Raw genomic sequence first — 16,352 nt, forward strand, 5'->3', positions numbered from 1 at the left:
AAACGTGGTCGGTGTAAGTTAGATCGGCGATAGTATGGTTTCATGGCATTAAAACCTGTTTCTGTAAACGTGCACCGTGTAAGTTAGATTGGTGGGTCGGGAATAGCGTGGTCACAGCCAGTGACAACAATATCCAACAGTTTCAAAGGGTTGTGGAAAAGTTCTGTTACAATGTGACGTCGTAATAGTTGAAAAACCCATGCGCCCATGAGTACAGTCTGTATGCGCCAGGTCAATCGGAGGTTACCAAGACGTCCGATTACCCTCAAACTTGTCACGTGATGACGTGACGTCACAATCACTTCATTTGTTCACATAGCAGCGACATGGTAAGCACAAACAGAAGGAAACAACCATCTTTAATAAGTGTACATAAGGTAAGCCTTAATACTCTTTAAACGCTGGTTTGTCCTGGTGTTTTTCACCAAGTTCTTTCTTTGTTCCTGTGTTTATTTGGCGTATAGCATCGCTATCCACAGTTGAACTTTCCTTACTTGATCCAGTCTAGATCTGTGTACATAAGGATGGTGTGGTCAAAGCTCATGACATTAGAACGTGTTACTGTAAACGTACTCGGTGTAAGATAGATCGAGGAGAGTTTGGTTACATCTCATGACATTAAAACGTGATACTGTAAATGTGCTCGGTGTAATTTAGATCAGGGATAGTGTTATCAAATCTCATGACATTAAAACATATCACTGTAAATATGTTAGTGTAAACGTGCTTGGTGTTATATTAGATCGGAGATACTGTGCTCACAACTCATGACATTAAAACGTGTTACTGGTGGGGAGGGGATAGCACGCCAGTTTGGCGCAATGACCCAGGAGCCTCTCACCACTGCGGTCGTATTAAGTTCAAGTCCAACTCATGCTGGCTTCGTCTCCAGCCGTTCGTGGGAAGATCTGACAGCACATGCGGATGGTCGTGGATTTCTCCCGGGCTCTGCTCTCCCGGTTCCCTCCCACCATAATGCTGGCCGCCGTCGTAGAAGTGAAATATTGTTGAGTACGGCGTAAAACACCAATCAAATAAATACATAAATAAATGTTCACGGTGTACGTAAGATCGACGACAGCGTGGTTACAGCGCCTGCCATTAGAACGTGTTACTGTAAATGTGTGCGGTGCATATTAGATCCGCGAAAGTATGATCGCAACTCATGACATTACAACGTGTTACTGTAAACGTGCACGATGTGCGTCAGATCGGCGATAGTGTGGTTACAGCGCCTGACATTAGAACGCGTTAGTGTAAAGTTGTACGGTGTATGTCAGATCGGGTAAAGTGCACTCACAACTCATGGCTCACAACTCATGACATTACAACGTGTTACTGTAAACGTGCACGATGTGCGTCAGATCGCCGATAGTGTGGTTATAGCTCATGACATTAGAATGTGTTACTGAAGATCTCGGCTGTGGTTGTTGCATGTTTTTAGTCTTGTCTGTCCATCAGTTCGTCTCTTTGTGTTCGTGGGTCTGGGCGAGTCCGGTGCAGTTTGCAAGACTACTTAGATGACATTCATGATATTCACCAGGCACATTGAGTATGTGAGACACTCGTCCATGGTTGGTGCATATTTCTGGTATATCAAATAGATGTATGTCCATTTGTGCTCCTGTTTGACTCTTGATTCTAACAACTTGGACCTTACTGGTTAGTCGTCCAAAAGATAAACTCATTGGGTCGACAGGTAGGCGAGGGCCAGACTATGCCTGTCCATTATGCGCAGTGTATTTTCATACAGTTATTAGGAACTTTGGGTTCTTGCTCAATCACTGCATCGAGCGATCTATCAATGGAATTTGTAATCTTTGCGCATTTGATCCAGATTGGTACAAACCCATGAGTGAAAACCTCAGTGCAGAAGGTGGATTCCCACCAGCGAGTCGTTCTAATCCGGTAAACAACTTAACAATTGATGTCCCGTCTTCACCGCGTCAGGAAGACGAACCCCAGCAGATTGTGACAAACCATGGACAAGATGCCAGTTACAGTGAAGCCGAGGACCTAGCTAAGGTTCATCAAATGAGAGATGTGATGTTGATCTCCCCAGAGCCTCTGCTAAGCTGGACCAATCGTCCATTATCGGATGACCTAGCCGTCATCACAGACGCCCGACCACAAGGAAAAACTACTCAGCCTGCGCCAAGAGACATTGTACAGCATAATCTGTCTCCAAGGGAACAAACAGCATACACTTCCCCCACGGACTCTAGAGCCAGTGATCTGCTGGGATCATCACCGGACGAGTCTTCATCTGGCATGTCATCACTGGATCTGTCGTCATCAGATCTGCCATTGTCGGATTCACAATCATCAGATTTGGATTCACTGGACTTCCAAGCACTGTCCTCCCCCAGGGTGAATGATATAAAGGTGATAACTGTTCAGCCTCATTCACAGCCTTCAGCAGATTCCTCTAATTCATCATCAGATTTGTCGTCTGACGATTTGGAGACAAACAATGATTCATCATTATGCCCCTCCACAACCAGCTTGCATGCGACACATACTACAACAGCCAAAGACACCCAACCTCCTTCAATCTTATGCGCAAGATCTGATGCGCGATGTCGTCCCCCCAAATCATCACTCAAGAGCACAATAAGGGCAAACATCCGCGGCTCCGCAACCGAGAGCTCAGCTAGGGTCTGCATCCGCGGGTCCACAACCGAGAGCTCAACCATTGTCTCCATCCACGGGTCCGCGCCCGAGAACTTAGTCAGGGCCACAACCCGTGGGGCTACACGCTCTTCACATGGGCATCGCAGTAATAAGGTTTCCCCCGTCCGCGAAGCCGACATTAGCTGTACGTTAAAGGAAACCCTGAGTGAACCGTCCTCTAACTCAAGCAAAACCGACCCTGTGGACGTCTGTTTAACTCGACAAGGCTCTATACATGGAGATTTACCCCAAACCCGAGAGTCACATCCAAGCGAACCTTCTTTACAGGTGCATGATGCCCAGCCAATCAGCAAAGGTAAGACAGACCAAGGCAAATTACTCATGTTTTTTTCCCAAGCGTTTATGTGTATTTGTTTATATCTGATTTGGAATAAACTTATTCCAAGAATTTAAGATGAATACACGTTGTGTTGTACGTGTATATCGTACTCATTGCATGTGCTATGTGAGGTTTGATGTTTTGCTACTTGTTGCTGTCAGCGTATTTTGTGTAGTCAACGAATTGGAAATAATCTGACAAAGATCAAGACACACCAGTACAATTTTCCTTTATAAACAACATCAAGCATGAAAACCAAGTGTGCTTGATCTGCCACGGTATAGACAGTGACCTTGACAAAATTTGGATTCTGGCATAATTAAATGTTACCCCTGCGCCCTTCTCTATCTCTGATGTAAGGTTTGCTATATTTCAGAGACAAGTCATCCGACTGCAGAAGCTTGTGTCTGGAAATTGGAGAAAGGGGGATCATCGGAACGCCGTGGCTGTCTGAGGAGCACAGCCAGTGAGCGGACGGCCCCTCGCTTCGGGGTCCGCTTTGCACAGTATGACCGCCTGAGGATCTACAGCACGTCTATATGGCTGACCGTCTCTAACAGTTACACGGGCCGCAGTAGTGTCAGGATGAAGCAGCGGCAGCTGACCAAGTCAGAGATGAAAGCCAGACAACAGGATATCCAGAGCAATATGCTCGACGATTGGGACGGGTATGAAATGGTGGAGAGAGACACGTGGGCTGACGGTACCCCTGTCTCTGCTCAGTCCGTTGATCAGCGCTACGGCTGGTTGATGCTAAACCGCCCAGATAACCGCGGTGGGTTTAAGAAAGGACATCAGAGATGCGAACAAGATGAGGAGGAACAGAGGCCAGAAACAGGTATATCTACAGGGGTTTATGAACTTATTGTGGCATTCTTTTCCCGGCACACTATGACACGAGTGGCCACATCGGGATATGACAAGTGGCCATATATCTGTAATGTAAAATCATTCTGGAAAATTGTTCTTTGGGAACATATTTTGCTTTCTTCTTCATGGATTGCCATCTGGAGGACTTTGTTCTTGATTTCAAAATAATTTCTATTGTTTTGCTATCCAAATCTTTTTTGGGAAATTTCCCTTCGATTACATATATTGTCCCGTTCTTAACTGACATGTAAATCCTTCGGTTGGAGATTTCCTAATACTTCTGGAACTTTTATCCATTAAAACGCGATTTAGGTTGTTTTGTTTTCAATTCACATTACTTGCAAAGGGTGTAGTATTTTTCACATTTTAAACGGTATGCGGATTTCAAACCCTGAATTATTGAGGAGAGACGTAATCTTTTCCCTTCATACTCAACAGTGACAAAATCGGAGGCAGTCGTCCAGACAGAGATATTGGCCAGGGAAGGTCCGGTGGCTGTAGTTTCATCAGAAGGTGCCACAACTCGGCAACCTGGTAAAGTGAGGCGGGTGTTTAGAGCAGTGGCTGGAAGACTTGACGTGTCCTGGAGAAATATCCGCAGGTGTTTGTCTTGTACTCAGGGCATGGAGTGACGAGGAAGAAGTTGAGTGAGAAGATAGGAGAATACCGGTGGAATAAAGATAGGGAGAGTGTAGGATGTATTTAGGAGGTCTGAGTGAATAACATATAATGAAAGCAGTGTGTTTGGGGGCAAAGATTGAGTGGGGGGAGGGTGTATGAACCAGGAAGTGAGACGGAATGATTTATGGGGAGAGAAAGGCTGAAAGGCTGACGATGGGATTGAGGAGTTACTGTGCGTAAGGAGTACAGAGTATTTACCCGAGGGCTGTTGTAATGTTATAAGCACATAGAGTATGTCCTACACTGAGTGAGTCAGAGTGACTTACATGTGCAGGAATGATCGAAGCGTGTCACATTGTACTGAGGGACATGAGAGGATACCAACAAACCCTCAGCTGAAAGGATGTAGATGGGAGCGGCATAAATGGGATCGGGGCTTCAGGGTTGTAGCGTGATGTGATTTGCAGAACCGGATGTGACTCATCTGGCAGTCTGCAGAACAGCATGTCACTCATGTGGCACTCTGTAGGACAGCATGTCACTCATGTGGCACTCTGTAGGACAGCATGTCACTCATGTGACATTATGCAGAACAGGATGTGACTCCATCTGGCAGTCTGTAGAACAGGATGTGACTCATCTGGCAGTCTGCAAAACAGCATGTCACTCATGTGACATTATGCAGAACAGGATGTGACTCATCTGGCAGTCTGTAGAACAGGATGTGACTCATCTGGCAGTCTGCAAAACAGCATGTCACTCATGTGGCACTCTGTAGGACAGCATGTCACTCATGTGGCACTCTGCAGAGCAGCATGTCACTCACGTGGCACTCTGCAGAGCAGCATGTCACTCACGTGGCATTATGCAGAACAGGATGTGACTCATCTGGCAGCCTGCAGAACAGCATGTCACTCATGTGGCACACTGTAGGACAGCATGTCACTCATGTGGCACTCTGCAGAGCAGCATGTCACTCACGTGGCATTATGCAGAACAGGATGTGACTCATCTGGCAGCCTGCAGAACAGCATGTCACTCATGTGGCACACTGTAGGACAGCATGTTACTCATGCGGCACTCTGTAGTATAGCATGTCACTCACGTGACATTATGCAGAACAGGATGTGACTCATTCTGGCAGTCTGCAGAACAGCATGTCACTCATTTGGCACTCTGTAGGACAGCATGTCACTCATGTGGCACTCTGTAGGACAGCATGTCACTCATGTGGCACTCTGCAGAGCAGCATGTCACCCACGTGGCATTATGCAGAACAGGATGTGACTCATCTGGCAGCCTGCAGAACAGCATGTCACTCATGTGGGCACACTGTAGGACAGCATGTTACTCATGCGGCACTCTGCAGAGCAGCATGTCACTCACGTGACATTATGCAGAACAGGATGTGACTCATCTGGCAGTCTGCAGAACAGCATGTCACTCATGTGGCACTCTGTAGGACAGCATGTCACTCATGTGGCACTCTGCAGAGCAGCATGTCACTCACGTGGCATTATGCAGAACAGGATGTGACTCATCTGGCAGTCTGTAGAACAGCATGTCACACATGTAGCACTCTGCAGAGCAGCATGTCACTCACGTGGCATTATGCAGAACAGCATGTCACTCACGTGGTACTCTGTAGAATGTTGGGTGGTCATAAGTCACTGGCGCGGATGAAATATGCCCCGTAAACTTGACCTGTTGCACGTCAGACGCTGGTACTCTGTGTATATAGTGATGAGATATACACCGGTGGGGTGAGGTGGGTATCACGGTGAGTGAGTTGGCGTGGGTTTCTGGGGTGGAGGTATGGTGGGTGTTGCAAAGGGGGGGGGTGATGGTGGGTGGGCCGGGGAGTGGGGGGTGATGGTGGGTGGTCCGGGGGGGTGATGGTGGGTGGGCCGGGGGGGTGATGGTAGGTGGGCCGGGAGTGGGGGGGGGGTGATGGTGGGTGGTCCGGGGGGGGTGATGGTGGGTGGGCCGGGGTGATGGTGGGTGGGCCGGGGAGTGGGGGTGGGGGGTTTTGATGGTGGGTGGTCCGGGGGGGGTGATGGTGGGTGGTCCGGGGGGTGATGGTGGGTGGGCCGGGGAGTGGGGGGGTGATGGTAGGCACAGCTAGGACTCTTCCTTGCTCCGCTCAGTCCTTGTAAACGGGAGCTTATAGCATTCCTATGTTAACATGTACCAAATTAGTGTACCTATAAGGCTTACCCAGCACTCTATTTTCATGGTTAAGTTGTGTGACATCTCTACGTAGATAAAGTTGTTTGCGCATGCACGCGCTAAATTTTGGTGCATATTTATTAGGTGAATGTTTTATGTAGATAAAGTTGTTTGCGCACGCGCTAAATTTTGGTGCATATTTATTGGGTGAATTTTATTGAGTATTATTGTTGTATTCTTCATTGTTGCATGCCTTGTTTTGATTTTTTGGTACCCAGTTAAGTGCTAAACAATTTGCGTTACATGATTAGTAATTGAATGATTGACAGCGATGTTTTTAATTCAATAAATGAATATATAAATCTAAAGGGTTTGGCTTGCTCCTTTTTTAAATATATATTTTTTTTTCATCATTCTTATCTGAATCTGTTTTTCAAGTAACGGTTATTGCCTTCGCAGGGAGCCGTTTGTGAGGTTATAGCCCTATATCCATTTAAACTGGATTTAACGGTCACGCAATCAATGCACGCCACAAATGGCGCCTTGAACAATCTATGTGAAGCCAGGCTAAACAACATGACGTCCTCTCAGTTCTTGTTTGGTTTTCTCAGTCTTCTTTCTGTTGTTTTGGAATATTAGGGGATGAAACAGAAATATTTCTAACATCCGGATTCTAGTTTATTTATTTATTTATTTATTTATTTATTTGACTGGTACACAAGAATTGAATTCAGCTACAAGACAGAGGTCAGCGTTGTGGAGGAAACCGGACTGCCCTGATTTTACCACAGCCTTTCGCCAGGCAATTGACAAAACCCCTTGACCTAAGGTACTGCTCAGATCTGCGACAGTTGGGTTCGAACACGCATCCATCCAGTTCGTAGTATAGCTATAAAGATGTGATGATAAGGCGTAATGTCATCTCTACGTGTTATAAAGCGATTGTCCTGCTAAATTCGCCACGAGAAATCACTGATTTCGGTCATTACCAGCAGGCCTCCATTATTACAGTGGTCAGTTACTGTCAAAGCGACCTGGTCATTTTTCTCATTACACAACTCTACTCCGAATATGCAGTCCACGTGATGTTTCTTTACTCACCCCAGACTTTCACGGCTCACCTTTATCCGCACGGATATTACCGCTAGCTGATTTAGAACTGCCGCCTTCATCAGCTTATTACAACATGTTGACGGCAGATATTAAAAGGACATAACTAGGCATTGTCCTCAGTGCTAGCCACACATGCCCCCGGCAAGGACTTTGCGTCTGGGATAGTCCGGTCACCGCTGGGTGGTTGTGACAGCTCTATGCGTAGACACGACGACCCTGTCCTTTCCCGGGCCTGTCCCTCAGCCCTCTGATCTTGTCTTACATCCGACAGGAGCCCAATTTTGTGGATTCACACGGGACGTGGCTTGGACGAGATAGCCGGGAACTACGTCAGCCAACGGCTTCAGCTTACAGTCACCGAGATGTAAAAGCACTTCCGTTTTGAGTGGTTTCTACAAAGCAGCTGGCGACCTGGGTCTGTGCTCCAAGCACCCTGACATTCAATACAAATCAGCCGCTGCTGACCGACCGCGTGCCCTTTGGTTGGTAACTGGATGGTTGTTCGTCATCAGTCAAAGCACAAAGCTCTACATGGAGGAGAAATAGCTGACCAATCAAGCTGATTTTTGCGCACTCACCGCATTGTCATATATTATTTTGCTACAGACTGTCCACCACAAACCATTCGCCTTTCCAGTCATACCAAGTGGTCTTCAAATCCTTTCTAAGACAACCTGACAAGCCAACATTTGCAGTTAGGTGTGTACACTAATGAAAACATTTGCTTCCCCCTCAACACCGCCATCACCACCACCCCACCCCCCCACCCCCATTATATGAGATCACCTCACACAATATCTATTCACTCAAATCAACATCACTGCATTTTTTCTACCGAAGTCTGCCTCAGTCATGGTGCTAGGAGATGTGTGAGCTCTTTCAGTTTAAGCTTTTACCTGAACAGTTGGAATAAAACCTTAACTGAAGTGAACTGACATGATCGTACTTCGCCAAGGTTTAGTTCGCATGCCCATGTCTACAATATCGGCTGTCTTCATAAATGTCATCATGTATTTCCTATCAATATACTTAACCAATCGCTTCAAATATACATGTATTCAGAGGGCCCAAGAGTCTTTCACCAATGCGGTCGCTGTGAGTTCAAGCCCAGCTCATGCTGGCTTCTTCTCCGGCCGTACATGGGAAGATCTGTCAGCTATCTGCGGAAGGTCGTGGGTTTCCCCTGGGCACTGCCGAGTTTTCTCTCACCATACTGCTGGCCGCCGTCGTATAAGTGAATTATTCTTCAGTACGGCGTAAAACATCAATCAAAAAAAATAAATAAATAAAATATATTTAGGGGGCCTCCGTGGCTCAGTTGGTTAGCGCACTAGTGCAGCGTAATGACCCAATGATCTCTCACCAATGCGGTCGCTGTTCAAGTCCAGCCCATGCTGATTTCCTCTCCGGCCGTACATGGGAAGGTCTTCCAGCTACCTGCGGATTGCAGTGGATTTCACCCGGTCTCTGCCCGGTTTCCTCCCACCATAATGTTGGTCGCCGTCGTATTAGTGAAATATTCTTGAGCACAGCGTAAAACACCAATGAAATAAATAAATAAATAAAATCAAATATATTTAAGCTGAGAAACATAAATACCGGTGCAAAAATTTCCTTCCGACGCTTGAAAACTTTGTGAAAAAAAATGGTCTGAACGGGAGAAGGTAAAGATTAAATTCAGTCCATGACAGTTGGCTTGAGCTAGTAAAGGAACGGTTGTATATGCACTTCATCACAACAACACTAACAAACAAGTTCTGAAGGACCCTACTGCGGGAAAGATACTTGATGACTTCCAGTGAAAATACCTGACTTTTCCTGCAGACAAAGCTCCTAATAATATTATATATGTCTGCAAGAATTATTACTATCAGGTTCTTGTAGAGGAGCTTAATGTGACCACTCCCGCAACATCAACGTATTCCATAACGACATATACTCTGGAGGAACTATCTAAAAAACACCAGTCCTTTCTCAAACAGAGGAGTATATCCGTACCTTCCCTTCACACCGACATGCCATAACTTTACTGGTTTCCAAAAATGCATAAATCCCCATACAAAGCTGGCTTTATTGCGGGGTCAAGATGCTGTACCGCCAATCTTATAGTCACTCTTAACAAAGGCACTACAAGAACTACGGTGATTTTGGAAAAACGTACTGCTCAATTGCAAAACAGTCAGGCGTCAACTGTGTGTGGATTATTAAAAACGCCAAACGTCTGCGGAACCAGACGCTGAAATACAGGTAGAGTATAAGGACATCTCTCCCTGGCATTTCTCTACTCTCCATACAGACGCTGAAATACAGGTACAGTATAAGGACATCTCCCCCTGGCATTTCTCTACTCTCCATACAGACGCTGAAATACAGGTACAGTATAAGGACATCTCCCGCTGGCACTTCTCTACTCTCCATACAGACGCTGAAATACAGGTACAGTATAAGGACATCTCCCGCTGGCATTTCTCTACTCTCCATACAGACGCTGAAATACAGGTACAGTATAAGGACATCTCCCCCTGGCATTTCTCTACTCTCCATACAGAAGCTGAAATACAGGTAGAGTATAAGGACATCTCCCGCTGGCATTTCTCTACTCTCCATACAGACGCTGAAATACAGGTACAGTATAAGGGCATCTCCCCCTGGCAATTCTCTACTCTCCATACAGACGCTGAAATACAGATACAGTATAAGGACATCTCCCCCTGGCATTTCTGTACTCTCCATACAGACGCTGAAATACAGGTACAGTATAAGGGCATCTCCCCCTGGCACTTCTCTACTCTCCATACAGACGCTGAAATACAGGTACAGTATAAGGGCATCTCCCCCTGGCACTTCTCTACTCTCCATACAGACGCTGAAATACAGGTACAGTATAAGGACATCTCCCCCTGGCATTTCTCTGCTCTCCATACAGACGCTGAAATACAGGTACAGTATAAGGACATCTCTCCCTGGCATTTCTCTACTCTCCATACCGACGCTGAAATACAGGTACAGTATAAGGGCATCTTCCCCTGGCATTTCTCTACTCTCCATACAGACGCTGAAATACAGGTACAGTATAAGGACATCTCCCCCTGGCATTTCTCTACTCTCCATACAGACGCTGAAATACAGGTACAGTATAAGGACATCTCCCGCTGGCATTTCTCTGCTCTCCATACAGACGCTGAAATACAGGTACAGTATAAGGACATCTCCCGCTGGCATTTCTCTACTCTCCCTACAGACGCTGAAATACAGGTACAGCATAAGGACATCTCTCCCTGGCAGTTCTCTGCTCTCCATGCTACTATTCCTCACAAATATTTAATTGATCGAGTTTCACCATTAATTGAATGTATCGGTGTTTAATATAACGTCAAAAGTAACAAACATTTCTTCTGTTCCACGATATTCAAAGGTTTCCATTCATGGGATGTTTCATTGTTCAACGAGTTTCTTGAATTTCTCATTAATAAAATTTATGTGAAATTCGCGGAAACCACATATCAACAGTGTAGATGTATTCCAATGGGTACAAAATGCACACCCTTTTTTGACTGACCTATACCTGCTCTCGTACAAACAATACTGTATACAGAAACGACATGTATCACAGAGTAATTCTCACCAGGTACGATCTTCATCATTCACTGAACGGTGTACTTATGATCTGCTAGCTTTAAACAATCCATATACAGCAAATACAATTAAAGAGAGAATTACAGCACAGAGAGTAAGGCCAGAGTAGTGACGCCAGTGTGATAATTGGCCAATGGTCACAGGTAACCGGTGAAATACGGCCTCTTGTCAATTTACCTCAGAAACGGTTTTATTCTAACTATTCATGTAAATGCGTAACTAGTAGAAATGTACACGTCGTCTAACACCATGGCTTAAGCGGAATTAGGTCAAAAATTAATCACAAAAGGCTGTCAAAGATATACATCCACCTGCTCTGGATTTAAACGAAGCCATAGGCTATCCAGGTGTGCATCTTATCTGGGCCTGCTTAAGTGGCATTAAATAATATGATTGGGCCTGGGCCTGATCCCTTTGTATTGTGTTAATGCTATTATATGTTAAGTGGCAACAACACAGCATTTTTCGTTTTAGTCAATCTAGACCAGAGACGACTAACAAATACATGTTGTAATTAACATCACTGAACTTTTTTTTACCTAATTCTGCTTAAAGCCAAGGAGCTAGTGGCCGTATTTCACCGGTTACGTGTGACCTTTTTCCAATTATCACACTGTCGTCGCTGCTTTGGCTTTACTCTATATGCTATACGTCTTTAATTATTTTGTACAAGGACCATATCCGTTTCGTCTCTTGCATGGCGTGTGCATACCTCGCCTTGTAGCATTTGCTAAATCCTCTGTGTTATGTGACTATTTCAATCAGTCTCACAAGTTGATACTGTAAAATCTAGTGTGTCAAGGTTATTCCATCAAGCGCCTTAACCCCGAGTTTCTGAAGTTTTACAATGAGTATAATTTTCTTGTAAGTAAATACAGCCAGAGTGTCCAAACTCTCCGACATTCGGCTTTATGGTTGTATCTACGTGTAATTCCGCTTACCCCGGGGCCGTGTGTTTATCGTGTTCAACAAGATCGCCATGTTGGATATATGAATAGTTGCAATCAAAGCTCAACTAAGATATCTATTATAGACAGCTTATATACTAGCACGGTACACAATTTGAATACCGTTTTCACTCATTCCCCTCGAACACTGCTTGCCTCTTTCAAACATCACTGAAAACAGTTGACTGCTTCTCTTTGCATGATTCAGAACTGATTACGAAAAATTAATTGAAAACTGATGACTGCTAATCAAGTCATCACCACTGCCGCAGTGGTTTGTTCGTGCCTCCTCACATCACTCCAGTCACATCCTCACCAACCGCTGCCACAGAGGTTTGTTCTTAGCTCCTCACATCACTCCATTCACGTCCTCACCAACCGCTGCCACAGAGGTTTGTTCATAGTTCCTCACATCACTCCATTCACGTCCTCACCAACCGCTGCCGCAGTGGTTTGTTCTTAGCTCCTCACATCACTCCATTCACGCCCTCGCCAACCGCTGCCACAGAGGTTTGTTCATAGTTCCTCACATCACTCCAGTCACGTCCTCAACAACCGCTGCCACAGAGGTTTGTTCATAGTTCCTCACATCACTCCATTCACGTCCTCACCAACCGCTGCCGCAGTGGTTTGTTCATAGTTCCTCACATCACTCCATTCACGTCCTCACCAACCGCTGCCACAGAGGTTTGTTCATAGTTCCTCACATCACTCCATTCACGTCCTCACCAACCGCTGCCACAGTGGTTTGTTCTTAGCTCCTCACATCACTCCATTCACGTCCTCGCCAACCGCTGCCACAGTGGTTTGTTCTTAGCTCCTCACATCACTCCATTCACGCCCTCGCCAACCGCTGCCACAGAGGTTTGTTCATAGTTCCTCACATCGCTCCATTCACGTCCTCACCAACCGCTGCCGCAGTGGTTTGTTTATAGCTCCATACATCACTCCATTCACGTCCTCACCAACCGCTGCCGCAGTGGTTTGTTCGTACCTCCTCACATCACTCCATTCACGTCCTCACCAACCGCTGCCGCAGTGGTTTGTTCATAGCTCCATACATCACTCCATTCACGTCCTCACCAACCGCTGCCACAGTGGTTTGTTCTTAGCTCCTCACATCACTCCATTCACGTCCTCACCAACCGCTGCCACAGTGGTTTGTTCATAGTTCCTCACATCACTCCATTCACGCCCTCGCCAACCGCTCCCGCAGTGGTTTGTTCGTACCTCCTCACATCACTCCAGTCACATCCTTACCAACCACTGCCACAGTGGTTTGTTCTTAGCTCCTCACATCACTCCATTCACGTCCTCACCAACCGCTGCCACAGTGGTTTGTTCATAGTTCCGCACATCGCTCCATTCACGTCCTCACCAACCGCTGCCACAGTGGTTTGTTCTTATCTCCTCACATCACTCCATTCACGCCCTCGCCAACCGCTGCCACAGAGGTTTGTTCATAGTTCCTCACATCCCTCCATTCACGTCCTCACCAACCGCTGCCACAGTGGTTTGTTCTTAGCTCCTCACATCGCTCCATTCACGTCCTCACCAACCGCTGCCGCAGTGGTTTGTTCATACCTCCTCACATCGCTCCATTCACGTCCTCACCAACCACTGCCGCAGTGGTTTGTTCATAGCTCCTCACATCACTCCATTCACGTCCTCACCAACCGCTGCCGCAGTGGTTTGTTCATAGCTCCATACATCACTCCATTCACGTCCTCACCAACCGCTGCCACAGAGGTTTGTTCTTAGCTCCTCACATCACTCCAGTCACATCCTCACCAACCGCTGCCGCAGTGGTTTGTTCATAGCTCCATACATCACTCCATTCACGCCCTCACCAACCGCTGCCACAGTGGTTTGTTCATAGTTCCTCACATCGCTCCATTCACGTCCTCACCAACCGCTGCCGCAGTGGTTTGTTCATACCTCCTCACATCACTCCATTCACGCCCTCGCCAACCACTGCCGCAGTGGTTTGTTCATAGCTCCTCACATCACTCCAGTCACGCCCTCGCCAACCACTACCACAGTGGTTTGTTCATACCTCCTCACATCACTCCATTCACGTCCTCACCAACCGCTGCCACAGTGGTTTGTTCTTAGCTCCTCACATCACTCCATTCATGTCCTCACCAACCGCTGCCACAGTGGTTTGTTCTTAGCTCCTCACATCACTCCATTCACGCCCTCGCCAACCGCTGCCACAGAGGTTTGTTCATAGCTCCTCACATCACTCCATTCACGCCCTCGCCAACCGCTGCCACAGAGGTTTGTTCATAGCTCCTCACATCACTCCATTCACGCCCTCGCCAACCGCTGCCACAGAGGTTTGTTCTTAGCTCCTCACATCACTCCATTCACGTCCTCACCAACCGCTGCCGCAGTGGTTTGTTCATACCTCCTCACATCGCTCCATTCACGTCCTCACCAACCACTGCCGCAGTGGTTTGTTCATAGCTCCTCACATCACTCCATTCACGTCCTCACCAACTGCTGCCGCAGTGGTTTGTTCATAGCTCCATACATCACTCCATTCACGTCCTCACCAACCGCTGCCGCAGTGGTTTGTTCTTAGCTCCTCACATCACTCCATTCACGCCCTCGCCAACCGCTGCCACAGAGGTTTGTTCATAGTTCCTCATATCGCTCCATTCACATCCTCACCAACCACTACCGCAGTGGTTTGTTCATAGCTCCATACATCGCTCCATTCACGTCCTCACCAACCGCTGCCGCAGTGGTTTGTTCGTACCTCCTCACATCACTCCAGTCACATCCTCACCAACCGCTGCCACAGTGGTTTGTTCATAGCTCCATACATCACTCCATTCACATCCTCATCAACCGCTGCCACAGTGGTTTGTTCTTAGCTCCTCACATCACTCCATTCACGTCCTCACCAACCGCTGCCACAGTGGTTTGTTCATACCTCCTCACATCGCTCCATTCACGTCCTCACCAACCGCTGCCACAGTGGTTTGTTCATACCTCCTCACATCGCTCCATTCACGTCCTCACCAACCGCTGCCGCAGTGGTTTGTTCATAGCTCCATACATCGCTCCATTCACGTCCTCACCAACCGCTGCCGCAGTGGTTTGTTCTTAGCTCCATACATCACTCCATTCACGTCCTCACCAACCGCTGCCGCAGTGGTTTGTTCTTAGCTCCTCACATCACTCCATTCACGCCCTCAACAGCCACTTCTGCAGTGGTTTGTTCATACCTCCTCACATTGCTCCATTCACGTCCTCACCAACCGCTGCCGCAGTGGTTTGTTCATAGCTCCATACATCACTCCATTCACGCCCTCGCCAACCGCTGCCACAGTGTCACATCGCTCCATTCACGCCCTCGCCAACCACTACCATAGTGGTTTGTTCTTAGCTCCTCACATCACTCCATTCACGCCCTCACCAACCACTGCTGCAGTGGTTTGGTCTTAGCTCCTCACATGGCTCCATTCACGTCCTCACCAACCACTACCACATTCGTCAGTAGCCCCATTGTCCATGCCCACCTTAAGTGATGGCATTCGTCAGAAGCCCCATTGACATTGTCCATGTCAACCTTAAGTGATGAGACTCTTCAGAAGCCCCATTGTCCATGTCAACCTTAAATGATGACATTCGTCAGAAGCCCATTGTCCATGTCAACCTTACGTGATGACATTCGTCAATAGCCCATTGTCCATGACAACCTTAAGTTATGACATTCGTCAGAAGCCCCATTGACATTGTCCATGTCAACCTTAAGTGATGAGACTCTTCAGAAGCCCCATTGTCCATGTCAACCTTAAATGATGACATTCGTCAGAAGCCCATTGTCCATGTCAACCTTACATGATGACATTCGTCAATAGCCCATTGTCCATGTCAACCTTAAGTGATGACATTCGTCAGAAGCCCCATTGACATTGTCCATGTCAGCCTTAAATGATGAGATTCGTCAGAAGCCCCATTGATATTGTCCA

This window comes from Liolophura sinensis, unplaced genomic scaffold (assembly GCF_032854445.1).
Source record: "Liolophura sinensis isolate JHLJ2023 unplaced genomic scaffold, CUHK_Ljap_v2 scaffold_14, whole genome shotgun sequence".
Taxonomy (NCBI): Eukaryota; Metazoa; Mollusca; class Polyplacophora; order Chitonida; family Chitonidae; genus Liolophura; species Liolophura sinensis.